Raw genomic sequence first — 18,900 nt, 5'->3', positions numbered from 1 at the left:
CCGTCGTCGGCGTTGGTGGAGTAGTCCGTAGGGAGGGTCCTCCCTTTCTTGGGCCCTTCGGCCTCCCCAGTTGGGGCGGCCTTCCTTTTCTTTTCTCCCCCTGCTGGGGAAGAGACCTCTCTTTCCTCCTCCTCGTCTTCGTGGGAGGAGTGCGCCTCGGAGTCATCGGACGATGAGTCCGACTCCACCAGGCGCCGGGAACTCTTCCGGGTTCCCGTGGCCTTCTTCTTGGCCTTCTTCTCCGGCACCACGCAAGGTGCCGGAACCAGCTGCTCCGCCAAGCGGGCGTCCACTAGGTCTTTGGGCAAAGGAGCTGGACAGTTGATCTGTTCGGCCGTCAAAGGCATAGGGGCTTAAATCCCGCATATAGTCAAACTATGAAAGACAAATATCTTGTAAGAGGTAAAAACAGCTTACCGCGTTGGCTTGACGCTGCGCGCTGAATCCGCGATACTCGGTAGCGGATGCGGGAGCCTCGGCGCCCTTGAATAGCACCTTCCAGGCATCTTCGTACGTTGTGTCGAAGAGCCTGCTCAGAGTTCGGTGCTGGGCCGGGTTGAACTCCCACAAGCTGAAATCCCGTTGTTGGCATGGGAGGATCCGGCGGATGAGCATGACCTGGACTATGTTAACAAGTTTGAGCTTCTTGCTCACCAGGTTTTGGACGCATGTTTGGAGTCCGATCAGCTCTCCTTTTTACCCCACGGTAGGCCCTTCTCTTTCCAGGAGGTGAGCCGCGTAGGGATTCTGGATCGAAACTCGGGGGCTGCGACCCATTCAGGGTCACGCGGCTCGGTGATGTAGAACCACCCCGATTGCCACCCCTTTATGGTCTCCACGAAGGAGCCCTCGAGCCATAGGACGTTGGGCATCTTGCCCACCATGGCGCCTCCGCACTCCGCCTGGCGGCCGCCCACTACCTTCGGCTTGACATTGAAGGTCTTCAGCCATAGGCCGAAGTGGGGCTGGATGCAGAGGAAGGCCTCGCACACGACGATGAACGCCGAGATGTTGAGGATGAAGTTCGGGGCCAGATCGTGGAAGTCCAGGCCGTAGTAGAACATGAGTCCCCGGACAAATGGGTGGAGAGGGAAGCCTAGTCCGCGGAGGAAATGGGTGAGGAACACCACCCTCTCATGGGGCCTAGGGGTGGGGATGAGCTGCCCCTCATCTAGGAGCCGATGCGCGATGTCGTCAGACAAGTATCCAGCTTTCCTCAGCTTCTTGATGTGTCCCTCCATAACGGAGGAGACCATCCACTTGCCTCCTGCTCTGGACATGGCTGGAGAAGGTTGAGGTGGGGAATGCAGACTTGGGCGCTGGAGCTTGAGTGCGCGAAAATGGATGAGCAAAGGAGGAAGAAGGCGTGGATGGAAAGGCGGATCCTTATGCCCTTATATGGGCGGACGAAACTATGCGTCCCCACCAGCCTAGTAAAACTCGCTTATCTCCCAAGCGCCGTAATCAATGGCGCGGTTGGGTTACCCACACCCGTATTGATGAGAATCCCGAGATAAGGGGACACGATCTCTGCTTCGACAAGACGTGCCAAGGAAACCGCCTCGCAAAACGTGCTGAGGTGGGACAGTAAAAATGGTTCAAATAAGGGCTTGGCTGTGGCGTGATGACACGCTACGGAATACGTCAGCAGATTAGATTTGTGTAAATATTATTCTCTCTACTACAGTATGTGGAACTTATTTTGCAGAGCCGGACACTATCCTTGTGTTCAAAATATTCTATGAAGTATTCGGAGGAGGAACCCGCCTTGCAATGCCGAAGACAATCTGCGCGCTGGACTCGTCATCATTGAAGCCTGGTTCAGGGGCTACTGAGGGAGTCCTGGATTAGGAGGTGTCCGGATAGCCATACTATAACCTTTGGCCGGACTCTCGGACTATTAAGATACAAGATTGAAGACTTCGTTCCGTGTCCGGATGGGACTTTCCTTGGCGTGGAAGGCAATCTTGGCGATACAGATATGTAGATCTGCTCCCATTGTAACCGACTCTGTGTAACCCTAGCCCTCTCCGGTGTCTATATAAATCGGAGAGTTTTAGTTCATAGGACGAACAACAATCATACCATAGGCTAGCTTCTAGGGTTTAGCCTCTTTGATCTCGTGGTAGATCTACTATTGTACTACCCATATCATCAATATTAATCAAGCAGGAGTAGGGTTTTACCTCCATTGAGAGGGCCCGAACCTGGGTAAAAACATTGTGTCCCTTGTCTCCTGTTACCATCTGCCTAGACGCACAGTTCAAGACCCCCTACCCGAGATCCGCCGGTTTTGACACCGACAAAGATCTTTATCGGTCAAACCGCATAACATACATTGTTCCCTTTGTCATCGGTGTGTTGCCCGAGATTCGATCGTCGGTATCCTCATACCTAGTTCAATCTCATTACTGGCAAGTCTCTTTACTCATTCCGTAATGCAACATCCTGCAACTAACTCATTAGTCATATTGCTTGCAAGGCTTATAGTGATGTGCATTACCGAGAGTGCCCAGAGATACCTCTCTCACAATCAGAGTGACAAATCCTAATCTCGATCCATGCCAACACAACAAACACCATTGGAGACACCTGTAGAGCATATTTATAATCACCCAGTTATGTTGTGATGTTTTATAGCACACAAGGTGTTCCTCCGGTATTCGGGAGTTGCATAATCTCATAGTCAGAGGAACATGTATAAGTCATGATGAAAGCAATACCAATAAAACTAAACGATCATTTATGCTAAGCTAACGGATGGGTCTTGTCCATCACATCATTCTCTAATGATGTGATCCCGTTCATCAAATGACAACACATGTCTATGGCTAGGAAACTTAACCATCTTTAATTAATGAGCTAGTCAAGTAGAGGCATACTAGGGACACTCTATTTGTCTATGTATTCACACATGTACTAAGTTTCCGGTTAATATAATTCTAGCATGAATAACAAACATTTATCATGATATAACGAAATATAAATAACAACTTTATTATTGCCTCTAGGGAATATTTCCTTCAGTCTCCCACTTGCACTAGAGTCAATAATCTAGTTCACATCGCTATATGATTAACACCCAAAGATTACTAAGGTGTGATCATGTTTTACTTGTGAGAGAAGCTTAGTCAAAGGGTCTGTCACATTCAGAGCCGTATGTATTTTGCAAATTTTCTATGTCTACAATGCTCTGCATGGAGCTACTCGAGCTAATTGCTCCCACTTTCAATATGTATCCAGATTGAGTCTTAGAGTCATCCGGATCGGTGTAAAAGCTTGCATCGGCGTAATTCTTTATGATGAACTCTTTATCACCTCCATAACCGAGAAATATCTCCTTAGTCTTCTAAGGATAATTTTGACCGCTGTCAAGTGATCCACTCCAGGATCAATATCGTACCCCCTTGCCAAACTCATGGCAAGGTACACAATAGGTTTGGTACACAACATAACATACTTTATAGAACCTATGGCTGAGGCATAGGGAATGACTTTCATTCTCTTTCTATTTTCTGCCGTGGTCGTGTTTTTAGTCTTACTCAACTTTACACCTTGCAATACAGGCAAGAACTCCTTCTTTGATTGTTCCATTTTGAACTACTTCAAAAATCTTGTCAAGGTATGTAATCATTGAAAAATCTAATCAAGCGTCTTGATCTATCTCTATAGATCTTGATGCCTAATATGTAAGCAGCTTCACTGAGGTCTTTCTTTGAAAAACTCCTTTCAAATACTCCTTTATGCTTTCCAGAAAAATTCTACCTCATTTCTGATCAAAAATATGTCATTCACATATATTTATCAGAAAGGCTATAGTGCTCCCACTCACTTTCTTGTAAATACAGGCTTCACCGCAAGTGTGTATAAAACTATATGCTTTGATCAACTTATCAAAGCGTATATTCCAACTCTGAGATGCTTGCACCAGTCCATAGATGGATTGCTGGAGCTTGCACATTTTGTTAGCACCTTTAGGATTGACAAAACCTTCTGGTTGCATCATATACAACTCTTCTTTAAGAAATCCATTAAGGAATGTAGTTTTGATATCCATTTGCCAGATTTCATAAAATGTGGCAATTTGCGAACATGATTCAGATAGACTTAAGCATCGCTACGAATGAGAAAATCTCATCGTAGTCAACACCTTGAACTTGTCAAAAACTATTTTTCGACAATTCAAGCTTTGTAGATAGTAACACTACTATCAGTGTCCGTCTTCCTCTTGAAGATCCATTTATTATCTATGGCTTGTCGATCATTGGGCAAGTCCACCAAAGTCCATACTTTGTTCTCATACATGGATCCCATCTCAGGTTTCATGGCCTCAAGCCATTTTGCGCAATCTGGGCTCATCATCGCTTCCTCATAGTTCGTAAGTTCATCATGGTCTAGTAACATGACTTCCAGTACAGGATTACCGTACCACTCTAGTGCGGATCGTGCTCTGGTTGACATACGAAGTTCTGTAGTAACTTGATTCGAAGTTTCATGATCATCGCCATTAACTTCCTCTCTAGTTGGTGTAGGCATCAGAGGAATAGATTTCTCTGATGAACTACTTCCCAATTCGAGAGAAGGTACAGTTACCTCATCAAGTTCTACTTTCCTCCCACTCACTTCTTTCGAGAGAAACCCCTTCTCTAGAAAGGATCCACTCTTAGCAACAAAGATCTTGCCTTCGGTTCTATGATAGAAGGTGCACCAAACAATTTCTTTTGGGTATCCTATGCAGACGCACTTCTCCGATTTGGGTTTGAGCTTATCAGGCTGAAAGTTTTTCACATAAGCATCAGAACCTCAAACTTTAAGAAACGACAGTTTAGGTTTCTTGCTAAACCATAGTTTATACGGTGCAATCTCAATGGATTTTTAGACAGTGCCCTATTTAACGTGAATGTAGTTGTTTCTAATGCATAACCCCAAAACAATAGTGGTAAATCGGTAAGAGACATCATAGATAGCACCATATCCAATAAAGTACGGTTACGACATTCGGACACACCATTATGCCGTGGTGTTCCAGGTGGCGTGAGTTGTGAAACTATTCCATATTGTTTCAAATGAAGACAAAACTCATAACTCAAATATTCACCTCCACGATCATATCGTAGAAACTTTATTTTCTTGTTATGATGATTTTCCACTTCACTCTAAAATTCTTTGAACTTTTCAAATGTTTCAGACTTATGTTTCATTAAGTAGATATACCCATATCTTCTCAAATCATCCGTGAAGGTCAAAAAATAATGATACCAACCGCGAGCCTCAACACTCATTGGACTGCATACATCAGTATGTATTATTTCCAATAAGTTAGTTGCTCGCTCCATTGTTCCAGAGAACGGAGTCTTAGTCATCCTGCCCATGAGGCATGGTTCGCAAGCATCAAGTGATTCATAATCAAGTGATTCCAAAAGTCCATCAGCATGGAGTTTCTTCATGCGCTTTACACCAATATGACCTAAACGGCAGTGCCACAAATAAGTTGCACTATCATTATTAACCTTGCATGTTTTGGCTTCAATATTATGAATATGTGTATCACTACGATCGAGATTCAATAAACCATTCACCTTGGGTGTATGACCACAAAAGGTTTTATTCATATAAATAGAATAACAATTATTCTTTGACTTAAATGAATAACCGTATTGCAATAAACATGATCCAATAATATTATGCTCAACGCAAACACCAAATAACAATTATTTTAGGTTCAACACTAATCCCAAAGGTAAAGGGAGTGTGCGATGGTGATCTTATCAATCTTGGAATTACTTCCAACACAGATCGTCACATTGCCCTCAACTAGTCTTTGTTCATTTTATAACTCCTATTTCAAGTTACTAATCATAGCAACTGAACCAGTATCAAATACCCAGGGGCTACTATGAATACTAGTAAAGTACACATCAATAACATGTATATCATATATACTTTTGTTCACTTTTCCATCCTTCTTATCCGCCAAGTATTTGGGGCAGTTCCGCTTCCAGTGACCTTTTCCTTTGCAGTAGAAGCACTCAGTTTCAGGCTTGGGTCTAGCTTTGGGCTTCTTCATGGGAGTGACAACTTGCTTGCCATTCTTCTTGAAGTTCCCTTTCTTTACCTTGCCCTTTTACTTGAAACTAGTGGTCTTGTCAACCATTAACATTTTATGCTTTTCTTGATTTCTACCTTCGTTGATTTCAGCATCACGAAGCGCTCGAGAATTGTTTTCTTCACCCCTTGCATATTTTAGTTCATCACGAAGTTCCAGTAACTTGGTGATAGTGACTAGAGAACTCTATCAATCACTATCTTATCTGGAAGATTAACTCCCACTTGATTCAATTGATTGCAGTACTCAGACATTCTGAGAACATGCTCACTGGTTGAGCTATTCTCCTCCATCTTGTAGGCAAAGTACTTGTCAGAGGTCTCATACCTCTCGACTCAGGCATGAGTCTGAAATACCAATTTCAGCTCTTGGAACATCTTATATACTCCATGGCGTTCAAAACGTTTTTGAATTCCCGGTTCTAAGACGTAAAGCATGGCGCACTAAACTATCAAGTAGTCATCATACCGAGCTTGCCAAAAGTTCATAACGTCTGCATCTGCTCCTGCAATAGGTCCGTCAGCTATCGATGCATCAAGGACATAATTCTTCTGTGCAACAATGAGGATAATCCCCAGATCACAGAGCTAGTCCGCATCATTGCTACTAGCATCTTTCAACATAGTTTTCTCTAGGAACATATCATAAATAAAATGGGGAAGCTATACACGAGCAATTGATTTACAACATAGATATGCAAATACTATCAGGACTAAGTTCATGATAAATTTAAGTTCAATTAATCATATTACTTAAGAACTCCCACTTAGATAGACATCCCTCTAATCATCTAAGTGATCACGTGATCCATATCAACTAAACCATGTCCGATCATCATGTGAGATGGAGTAGCTTTCAATGGTGAACATCACTATGTTGATCATATCTACTATATGATTCACGCTCGACCTTTTAGTCTCAGTGTTCTGAAGCCATATCTTTATATGCTAGGCTCGTCAAGTTTAACCCGAGTATTCTGCGTGTGCAAAACTAGCTTGCACCCATTGTATGTGAACGTAGAGCTTATCACACCCGATCATCACGTGGTGTCTCGGCACGATGAACTGTCGCAACGGTGCATACTCAGGGAGAACACTTATAGCTTGAAATTTTTGTAAGGGATCATCTCATAATGCTACCATCGTACTAAGCAAAATAGTATGCATAAAATATAACCATCACATGCAATCAAAATTTGTGACATGATATGGCCATGATCATCTTGTGCCTTCGATCTCCATCTCCAAAGTACCGTCATGATCTCCATCGTCACTGGCATGACACCATGATCTCCATCATCTTGATCTCTATCAATGTGTCGTCACATGGTCTTCTTGTCAACTATTGCTTTTTCAACTATTGCTATCGTATAGCGATAAAGTAAAGCAATTGTATGGCGCTTCCATCTTATGCAATAAAGAGACAACCATAAGGCTCCTGCCAGTTGCCGATAACTTTAACAAAACATGATCATCTCATACAACAATTTATATCTCATCACGTCTTGACCATATCACATCACAACATGCCCTACAAAAACAAGTTAGATGTCCTCTACTTTGTTGTTGCAAGTGGCTGCTAACGGATTAGCAAGAACCGTTCCTACCTATGCATCAACAACCACAACGCGGTATAGTGATTGCTTTTTGATCTTTAGAAAGAACCATGTTCATTGAATCCGATTCAAATAAAGTTGGAGAAACTGACACCCGCCAACCACCTGTGTGTAAAGCATGTGGGTAGAACCAGTCTCATGAACGCGGTCATGTAATGTCGGTTCGGGCCGCTTCATCCAACAATACCGCCGAATCAAGAAACAACTAGTGATGGCAAGCAATATGTATATACCCACGCCCACAACTCCTTTGTGTTCTACTCGTGCATATAACATCTACGCATAGACCTGGCTCGGATGCCACTGTTGGGGAATGTAGTATTTCAAAAAATTTCCTACGATCATGCAAGATCTATCTAGGAGAAGCATATCAACAAGAGGGGAGAGTGTGTCCATGTACCCTCGTAGACCGAAAGCGGAAGCGTTTAGTAACGCGGTTGATGTAGTCGAACGTCTTCGCGATCCAACCGATCAAGTACCGAATGCACGACACCTCTGCGATATGCACACATTCGGCTTGGTGAAGTCCCTCGAACTCTAGATCTAGCCGAGGCCGAGGGAGAGTTTCGTCAGCACGATGGCGTGGTGACGATGATGATAAAGTTACCGATGTAGGGCTTCGCCTAAGCACTACGACAATATGACCGATGTGGAATTCTGTGGAGGGGGGCACCACACACGGCTAAACAATCAACTTATTTGTCTATGGGGTGCCCCCTCCCCCGTATATAAAGGAGGGGAGGAGGAGGAGGGCCGGTCTCAAGGGGCATGCCCAAAGGGGGGATTCCTACTCCTAGTAGGAGTAGGTTTCCCCCTTTCCTAGTACAAGTAGGAGAAGAAGGAAGGAGAGGGAGAAGGAGAAGGAAACAGGGGGGCGCCGCCCCCTCCTAGTCCAATTCGGACCAGCCCATGGGGGGCGCGCTGCCACCCCTTGAGGCCCTTCTCTCCTTTCCCGTCTGGCCCATTAAGGCCCACTACTCCCCCCGGCGAATTCCCGTAACTCTTCGGTACTTCGAAAGATACCCGAATCACTTAGAACCTTTCCGATGTCCGAATATAGCCTTGCAATATATCGATCTTTACGTCTTGACCATTTCGGGACTCCTCGTCATGTATGTGATCTCATCCAGAACTCTGAACAACCTTCGGTACATCAAATCACATAACTCATAATACAAATCATCATTGAACGTTAAGCGTGCGGACCCTACGGGTTCGAGAACTATGTAGACATGACCGAGACACATCTCTGGTCAATAACCAATAGCGGAACCTGGATGCTCATATTGGCTCCTACATATTCTACGAAGATCTTTATCGGTCAAACCGCATAACAACTTATGTTGTTCCCTTTGCCATCGGTATGTTACTTGCCCGAGATTCGATCGTCGGTATCCTCATACCTAGTTCAATCTCGTTACCGGAAAGTCTCTTTACTCATTCCGTAATGCAACATCCCACAACTAACTCATTAGTCACATTGCTTGCAAGGCTTATAGTGATGTGCATTACCGAGAGGGCCCAGAGATACCTCTTTGACAATCTGAGTGACAAATTCTAATATCTATCTATGCCAAGTCAAAACAAACACCATCGGAGACACCTGTAGAGCATCTTTATAATCAGCCAGTTACGTTGTGACGTTTGATAGCACACAAGGTGTTCCTCCGATATTCGAGAGTTGCATAATCTCATAGTCAGAGGAACATGTATAAGTCATGATGAAAGCAATAGCAATAAAACTAAACGATCATTTATGCTAAGCTAACGGATGGGTCTTGTCCATCACATCATTCTCTAATGATGTGATCCCATTCATCAAATGACAACACATGTCTATGGCTAGGAAACTTAACCATCTTTGATTAACAAGCTAGTCAAGTAGAGGCATACTAGGGACACTCTGTTTGTCTATGTATTCACACATGTACTAAGTTTCCGGTTAATACAATTCTAGCATGAATAATAAATATTTATCATGATATAAGGAAATATAAATAACAACTTTATTATTGCCTCTAGGGCATATTTCCTTCAGAGGGGTGGTTGAACAAGACCTCGTGGAGAGGGCTGGTTGAACAGTAGCCGGTGGAGGCTGGATGAACAGGAGCCCATGGATGAACAGTCGCAGGTGGAGGCTGGAGGTGGTCGACAGGGGATGAACAGTAGCTCGTGCAGGCTGGAGGAGGTCGACGGTGGAGATGAACAGTATCCCGTGGAGTCCCATTTTGCGATACGCCACACCCCTCCCGATGAACAGGACCCCTGTTTCGACCGTAGCGCTCCAACACAAGTCTGTTCCTCCGTTTTGCGGTACTCTACACCCCTCCCGATCAACAGGACCCTGTTTCCACTGTAGGAGGTCCATTTCCTCCGTTTTGCGGTACGCTAGACCCCTCCAGATGAACATGATCCCGTTTCCATCGTGGCCGGTTGAACACAAGGTCGTTTCCTCCGTTCTGCGGTACTCCAGGCCTCGTTTCCATCACGTGTTCCGTCCAAGCCGGTTGGCTCCCAATGAACAGCACGTGTTTCGTTGCCTCTCGATGAACATGATACATTCCGTAGTTTCTCCGTTCCGACCCAGCCACAGCCATGTACACGAGCCCTAGCCGTACGTATGCACGAGTAGGTGTTCGAGACCCCGCCCGTATGTACGTACGTGGTCGTATTTACTTTCTTGTACCCCGGCCGCTGTACGTATGTGTACATGCTATGTGCATGCCTCTACTACGACACGTGCGAACCTCTACTACGACACAAGCCCTTCCTTACACGGCCACGGTTCATCGCTGCAGCCTGCAGATAGACTGATCGTATGTATGTACACATTCACGACCAGAATGACAACGCTACGTACGCTTCGACTAGGTGGGTCCCGACTGTCAGGCACTTCCTTGCGTGCGAAGATGTAGCTGGTGGGTCCCAGCAGTCAGGGGGGAAACATTTTTTTCGTGAAATACGGTGGCCTGTCCGGTGGGTCCCTGATGTCAAGTGGAGGAATCACTATTTTGCGCGTAATAAGGAGGCACTTCCTTGTTGCGGCCGTGGACCTAGCTGTCAGCCTCTCCACGTACATTACTCTTCTGATGGAAGTCGTTCCTTGACCACGTTGACCACGCCGCGCCGAGAGCACCAGGGTGGTGGACGACGGTGAGGCCTAGGAAGGGGATGACGCGGAGCCGGGGAAGACGCGGCAGTGGAAGCCCACGCGGAGAGGAGTACGAGGGTTCACTGGTTCGGCTGCGGTGTGAGGCTATCGTCGCCGCAGGGCCTGGCCAGCGGTGGGAGTAGTAGGGGGCGGTGTGGCCACCGCGACAGCACAACCGGCCACGGGAGGCAGGAGCAGGCGGCACGGCCGTCTGGGGCAAGAAGACCACAGGTTGAGGAAGCACTACGGCCGTTGGATGGACATTGTATGGTCACTAGAGCTAGAATCATTCATATTGACTAAGTTTACAAAGCCCTCCATCCTCGTCAACTTAGTAGGCCCACAAGTCAGCCTCCCACTATGCTGGGTCCCAGCTAGCAGGGGGAGTATTCATTTTTTGTGCGCAATAAGGAGGCACTTCCTTGCGTGCAAAGATATAGCTGGTGGGTCCGAGCTGTCAGCAGGGGGAACATATTTTTCGTGAAATACAGAGGCCCTTCCGTTGGGTCCCAGATGTCAGCTGGAGGAATCATTATTTTTCGCGTAATAAGGAGGCATTTCATTGTGTGCGACCGTGGACCTAGCTATCAGCCTCTCCATGTACAGTCCACTTCCGATGGATGTCGTTCGTTGACCATGTTGACCACGCTACGCCGAGAGCACCATGGCAGTGGACGATGGCGAGGCCTACGAAGGGAACGACACGGAGCCGGGGAAGACACGGCAGTGGCTGCCCATGCGGTGGGGAGTATGAGGGTTGACTGATTCGGCTGCCGTCGCTGGAGAATAACAGTAGGTGTGGGTGAGTAGAGGGATGGCTAGGCCAGTGATGGGAGTACGATGGGGCGGTGAGGCCTGCGCGGCAGCACAGCTGGCCGCGGGAGGAGAGAGCAGGTAGTCCCGCCGGCGCTTGTTTGAGCGGCTAGAGCAGGAAGAGCAGAGACTGAAGAAGCACGACGGCCGTGGGATGGACATCCAACAGTCACTCCTTGTGCGTCAAACTTTTTTTTAGGAAAGCCTCAAATCTGTGGGAAACATCATACAACCCATCTGCCATTATTTCTATTAATTTACAGCCCATTTGATAATTCTTAAGGTTTTTTTGGAGCCCATATTATTTTCGTTAGCATTACAGCCCATATTGTGGCCACGGTTAAAAAATTATACGAAATTTTGCATATTTCGGTGCGGTCCGAACTGTTTTTAATCCCGAAATTTCGAGTCACATTCGAACTGATTTTAAAAATAATTGTATATCAATATAAAATCCAACAAATTGTCCACACATAAAAATAAATGCAATTTAAAACCTCGAAATAAAAAAAAAGAAATTTGAAACTAATTGCCGATTTGATGTGTTTTAAAAATGTACAGCCCATTTCTCATTACTGATAGGCCATTTTCTCTGCCAACCGAATGAAGCTCTCCTCGTCTTGAAAGTTTGCAGCCCAACAGGCCTGACAAAGCGACTTACTTGACAAATCACAAAAAAACTGGGCTAGCCATTTTCTGAAAGAAAAAAAAAAACTACTAGGCTGGTCTGTGGTAAACATAAAAGAAAAGGCTGTCTAGACAGGCCAGAGTGCCCCGCGCAGCCCAGTTGACACCCCGCTTCCATCTCAAAAACAAATTAGATAAATGCCACTCCAATTATGGCAATTCATAAAAATGCCAATGCAATTTTTGCAAACTTTGAAAAATGCCACTGCAATTTGCAAACTTTGAAAAACGCCACTCCAGACTTTGAAAAATGCCATTGGAAATGGCATTAAATGGAATTTTTCAAAGTTTGGAAATTGCAGTGGCATTTCTCGGAATCACCAGATTCGGAGTGGCATTTATCAAATTAACCCAAAACAAAAATAACTGGGTGAGCTGTTGGCTCCCTGGTGTCAGCCGCTCGTTGTGCAACTCTCTCATTTATTCACTACGTTGACAATGTCATGGGACCCAGATGTTAGAAATCCATTAGGAGTGATGTCTACTACACAACCTTCTTCTTGTAGATGTTGTTGGGTCTCCAAGTGTAGAGGTTTGTAGGACAGTAGCAAATTTCCCTCAAGTGGATGACCTAAGGTTTATCAATCAGTAGGAGGCGTAGGATGAAGATGGTCTCTCTCAAGCAACCCTGCAACCAAATAACAAAGAGTCTCTTGTGTCCCCAACACACCCAATACAATGGTAAATTGTATAGGTGCACTAGTTCGGCGAAGAGATGGTGATACAAGTGCAATATGGATAGTAGATATAGGTTTTTTTAATCTGAAAATATAAAAACAGCAAGGTAACTAATGATAAAAGTGAGCTAAAACGGTATTGCAATGCTAGGAAACAAGGCCTAGGGTTCATACTTTCGCTAGTGTAAGTTCCCTCAACAATGATAACATAATTGGATCACATAACTATCCCTCAACATGCAACAAAGAGTCACTCCAAAGTCACTAATAGCGGAGAACGAACGAAGAGATTATGGTAGGGTACGAAACCACCTCAAAGTTATTCTTTCCAATCAATCCGTTCCGCTATTCCTATAAGTGTCACAAACATCCCTAGAGTTCATACTAGAATAACACCTTAAGACACAAATCAACCAAAACCCTAATGTCACCTAGATACTCCAATGTCACATCAAGTATCCATGGGTATGATTATACGATATGCATCACACAATCTCAGATTCATCTATTCAACCAACACAAAGGACCTCAAAGAGTGCCCCAAAGTTTCTACCGGAGAATCATGACGAAAACGTGTGCCAACCCCTATGCATAGGTTCATGGGAGGAACCCGCAAGTTGATCACCAAAACATACATCAAGTGAATCACGTGATATCCCATTGTCACCACAGATACGCATAGCAAGACATACATCAAGTGTTCTCAAATCTTTAAAGACTCAATCCGATAAGATAACTTCAAAGGGGAAACTCAATCCATTACACGAGAGAGAGGGAGAGGAGAAACATCATAGGATCCAAATATAATAGCAAAGCTCGTGATACATCAAGATCGTATCACCTCAAGAACATGAGAGAGAGAGAGATCAAACACATAGCTACTGGTACATACCCTCAGCCCTGAGGGAGAAATACTCCCTCCTCGTCATGGAGAGCACCGGGATGATGAAGATGGCCACCGGAGAGGGATTCCCCCTCCGGCGGGGTGCCGGAACGGGTCTAGATTGGTTTTCGGTGGCTACAGAGGCTTCTGGTGGCGGAACTTCCGATCTATTGTGCTCCCCGATCGTTTTAGGGTATATGGGTATATATGGGAGGAAGAAGTATGTCGGTGGACTTCCAGGCTGCCCACGAGGTAGGGGGGCGCACCCAGAGGGGGTGGGCGCGCCCTCCACCCTTGTGGGCAGCCCGGGACTCTCCTCGTGCAACTCCGGTACTCCGTGGGCTTCTTCTGGTCCAAAAATAAGTTCCGTGAAGTTTCAGGTCAATTGGACTCCGTTTGATTTTCCTTTTCTGTGATACTCTAAAACAAGGAAAAAACAGAAACTGGCACTGGGCTCTAGGTTAATACGTTAGTCCCAAAAATAATATAAAAGTGTATAATAAAGCCCATAAACATCCAAAGCAGATAATATAATAGCATGTAACAATAAAAAATTATAGATACGTTGGAGACGTATCAGCATCCCCAAGCTTAATTCCTGCTCGTCCTCGAGTAGGTAAATGATAAAAACAGAATTTTTGATGTGGAATGCTACCTAACATATTTATCCATGTAGTTCTCTTTATTGTGGCAAGAATATTCAGATCCATAAGAATCAAGACAAAAGTTTAATATTAACATAAAAATAATAATACTTCAAGCATACTAACAAAGCAATCATGTCTTCTCAAAATAACATGGCCAAAGAAAGCTATCCCTAAAAATCATATAGTCTGGCTATGCTCTATCTTCACCACACAAAATATTTAAATCATGCACAACCCCGATGACAAGCCAAGCAATTGTTTCATACTTTTGATGTTCTCAAACTTTTTCAATCTTCACGCAATACATGAGCATGAGCCATGGACATAGCACTATAGGTGGAATAGAATGGTGGTTGTGGAGAAGACAAAAAGGAGAAGATAGTCTCACATCAACTAGGCGTATCAACGGGCTATGGAGATGCCCATCAATAGATATCAATGTGAGTGAGTAGGGATTGCCATGCAACGGATGCACTAGAGCTATAAGTGTATGAAAGCTCAAAAAGAAACTAAGTGGGTGTGTATCCAACTTGCTTGCTCACGAAGACCTAGAGCATTTTGAGGAAGCCCATCATTGGAATATACAAGCCAAGTTCTATAATGAAAGATTCCCACTAGTATATGAAAGTGACAACATAGGAGACTCTCTATCATGAAGATCATGGTGCTACTTTGAAGCACAAGTGTGGTAAAAGGATAGTAGCATTGTCCCTTCTCTCGTTTTCTCTCAATTTTTTATTTATTTTTATTTTTTTTATTTGGACCTTTTCTTTTTTATGGCCTCTTTTCTATTTTTTATTTGGGCTTCTTTGGCCTCTTTTTTTATTTAGTCCAGAGTCTCATCCCGACTTGTGGGGGAAACATAGTCTCCATCATCCTTTCCTCACTGGGACAATGCACTATTAATGATGATCATCACACTTCTTTTTACTTACAACTCAAGAATTACAACTCGATTCTTAGAACAAAAATATGACTCTATATGAATGCCTCCGGCGGTGTACCGGGATGTGCAATGACTCATGAGTGACATGTATGAAAGAATTATGAACGGTGGCTTTGCCACAAATACAATGTCAACTACATGATCATGCATAGCAATATGACAATGATGGAGCGTGTCATAATAAACAGAACGGTGGAAAGTTGCATGGAAATATATCTCGGAATGGCTATGGAAATGCCATGATAGGTAGGTATGGTGGCTGTTTTGAGGAAGATATATAGTGGGTTTATGGTACCAACGAAAGTTGCGCGGTACTAGAGAGGCTAGCAATGGTGGAAGGGTGAGAGTGCATATAATCCATGGACTCAACATTAGTCATAAAGAACTCACATACTTATGGCAAAAATCTATTAGTTATCGAAACAAAGTACTACGCGCATGCTCCTAGGGGGATATATTGGTAGGAAAAGACCATCGCTCGTCCCCGACCACCACTCATAAAGAAGACAATCAATAAATAAATCATGCTCCGACTTCATCACATAACGGTTCACCATACGTGCATGCTACGGGAATCACAAACTTCAACACAAGTATTTCTCAAATTCATAACCACTCAACTAGCATGACTCTAATATCACCATCTTCATATCTCAAAACAATCATCAAGTATAAAACTTCTCATAGTATTCAATGCACTCTATATGAAAGTTTTTATTAAATCCCTCTTGGATGCCCATCATATTAGGACTAAATTCGTAACAAAAGCAAATTACCATGCTGTTTAGGACTCTCAAAATAATATAAGTGAAGCACGAGAGTTCATCTATTTCTATAAAATAAAACCACCACCGTGCTCTAAAAAGATATAAGTGAAGCACTAGAGCAAATAACAAACTACTCCGAAAGATATAAGTGAAGATCAATGAGTAGTCGAATAATCATGCAACTATATGAAGACTCTCTAACATTTAAGGATTTAAGATCTTGGTATTTTATTCAAACAGAAAGCAAAACTAAATAAAATAAAATGATGCTCCAAGCAAAACACATATCATGTGGTAAATAAAAATATAGCTCCAAGTAAAGTTACCGATGAATGAGGACGAAAGAGGGGATACCTTCCGGGGCATCCCCAAGCTTAGGATCTTGGTTGTCCTTGAATATTACCTTGGGGTGCCTTGGGCATCCCCAAGCTTAGTCTCTTTCCACTCCTTATTCCATAGTCCATCGAATCTTTACCCAAAACTTGAAAACTTCACAACACAAAACTTAACAGAAAACTCGTAAGCTCCGTTAGTATAAGAAAGCAAATCACCATCATAAGGTACTATAATGAACTCATTCTAAATTCATAATGGTGTAATATCTACTGTATTCCAACTTATCTATGGTTTATAAACTATTTTACTAGCCATAGATTCTTCAAAATAAGTAAACAACACACGAAAAACAGAATCTGTCAAAAACAGAACAGTCTGTAGTAATATGGATCAAATGTATACTTCTGGAACTCATAAAATTCTCAAATAAATTTCTGGACCTGCGGAATTTATCTATTAATCATATGCAAAAATAATTAACTAAATATCACTTTCCGAATAAAAATGGCAGCAATTCTCGTGAGCGCTAAAGTTTCTGTTTTTTACAGCATGATCAACAAGACTTTCCCCAAGTCTTCCCAAAGGTTCTACTTGGCACAAACACTAATTAAAAGCATAAAACCACATCTAAACAGAGGCTAGATGAATTATTTATTACTAAACAGAAGCAAAAAGCAAGGAACAAAATTAAAGTTGGGTTGCCTCCCAACAAGCGCTATCGTTTACGCCCCTAGCTAGGCATGATGATTTCAATGATGCTCACATAAAAGATAAGAATTGAAACATAAAGAGAGCATCATGACGAATATGACTAGCACATTTAAGTCTAACATAATTCCTATGCATAGGGATTTTGTGATCAAACAACTTGTGGGAACAATAATCAACTTGCATAGGAAGGTAAAACAAGCATAAATTTAAAACTTCAAGCACATAGAGAGGAAACTTGATATTATTGCAATTCCTACAAGCATATATTCCTCCCTCATAATAATTTTCAGTAGAATCATGAATGAATTCAACAATATAACCAGCACCTAAAGCATTCTTTTCATGATCTACAAGCATAGAAATTTTTATTACTCTCCACACAAGCAAAATTCTTCTCATTAATAGTAATGGGAGCAAACTCAATGAAGTTTTTTTTTGAATATGTACTGCAAGGCAACAGCCTCACAGCTCTTTATTGAAAACAACAAAGAACAAAGTCCTATTACAAGTCCATACAAGAAGAGAAAAGAGGAAGACAGAAATACTTACAAAGTTACAACCCAAGCAGGGCAAAGAAAAACACTACCTAAGGAAGGTTAGAGATCCAAGTTAGAAGGCTATCCTTGTATTTACATTTTATCCTATGAGAAAGAAGGGTTATGTCATGGATGAAGTTATGCCTCCATGCTCTGAAAGAAGGTGTCTCATTCCTGAAAACCTTGCCATTCCTCAAGATCCAAATGTTCCAAGCCGCTGTAAAGACCACTTCAGTGAAGAAAGAATGCCCAAAATCCTTCCTAGCCTTTACTGCCATGTTGTAAGTTGTCATCCCAGGTTGTGGGTCCCAGATAATCTGCAAGTAATTCCAGACTCTAATGCTAAAATTACAAGAGAAGAACAGATGTGCACGATCTTCATGGATCAGATATGGACATAGGACACAAGTATGATCTTCCACATGCCAATGCCTTCTGAGCAGCATGTCTCTGGTGTTTAAACGATCTCTCAGCAGTAACCAACCAAATATTTTGATTTTCAATGTACATGAAGATTTCCAAATCCATTGGAAGATTGGATCAACAACAATATGCTGATGCTCATACACATAGAAGGATTTGGGTCTGAAACAACCCTTATGAAAAGGCCAAATCCATGCGTCATGAGTTGCAGAGCAAGAATAATCATGAGTCAGCTGTTGAAGACATTCAAGCTCAGCAAAGGCCTGTGTAGAGATGGGCAAATGCAAATTTGACAAAAACTCCTGGGAAAGCACATCAGACACTGAAAGTTGCTCATCAGTAACAAAGGAGAAGAGCCTGGGAAATTTTTCACTGAGACAGGAACCCTTAAGCTCAACCATCCATCTGTCAGACCAAAAGAGAATGGACCTGCCATCACCCAACGCTGGAGTAGCCATCTGACAATATTTGTCAACCAATTTAAACACATCACGCCACCAAAAAGATCCACAGAGCATGGTAGTATGAGGGACAGAGTTGGCATAGTAGGCATTCCAAATAAGGCCAACCCAGGGGATGTCATGATGATTATAAAATTTGTG

Source organism: Triticum urartu, chromosome 6A (assembly GCF_056163025.1).
Source record: "Triticum urartu cultivar PI428250 chromosome 6A, HENAU_Tu73, whole genome shotgun sequence".
In the NCBI taxonomy this organism is placed as follows: domain Eukaryota; kingdom Viridiplantae; phylum Streptophyta; class Magnoliopsida; order Poales; family Poaceae; genus Triticum; species Triticum urartu.
Note: the sequence above shows the minus strand (reverse complement) of the source record.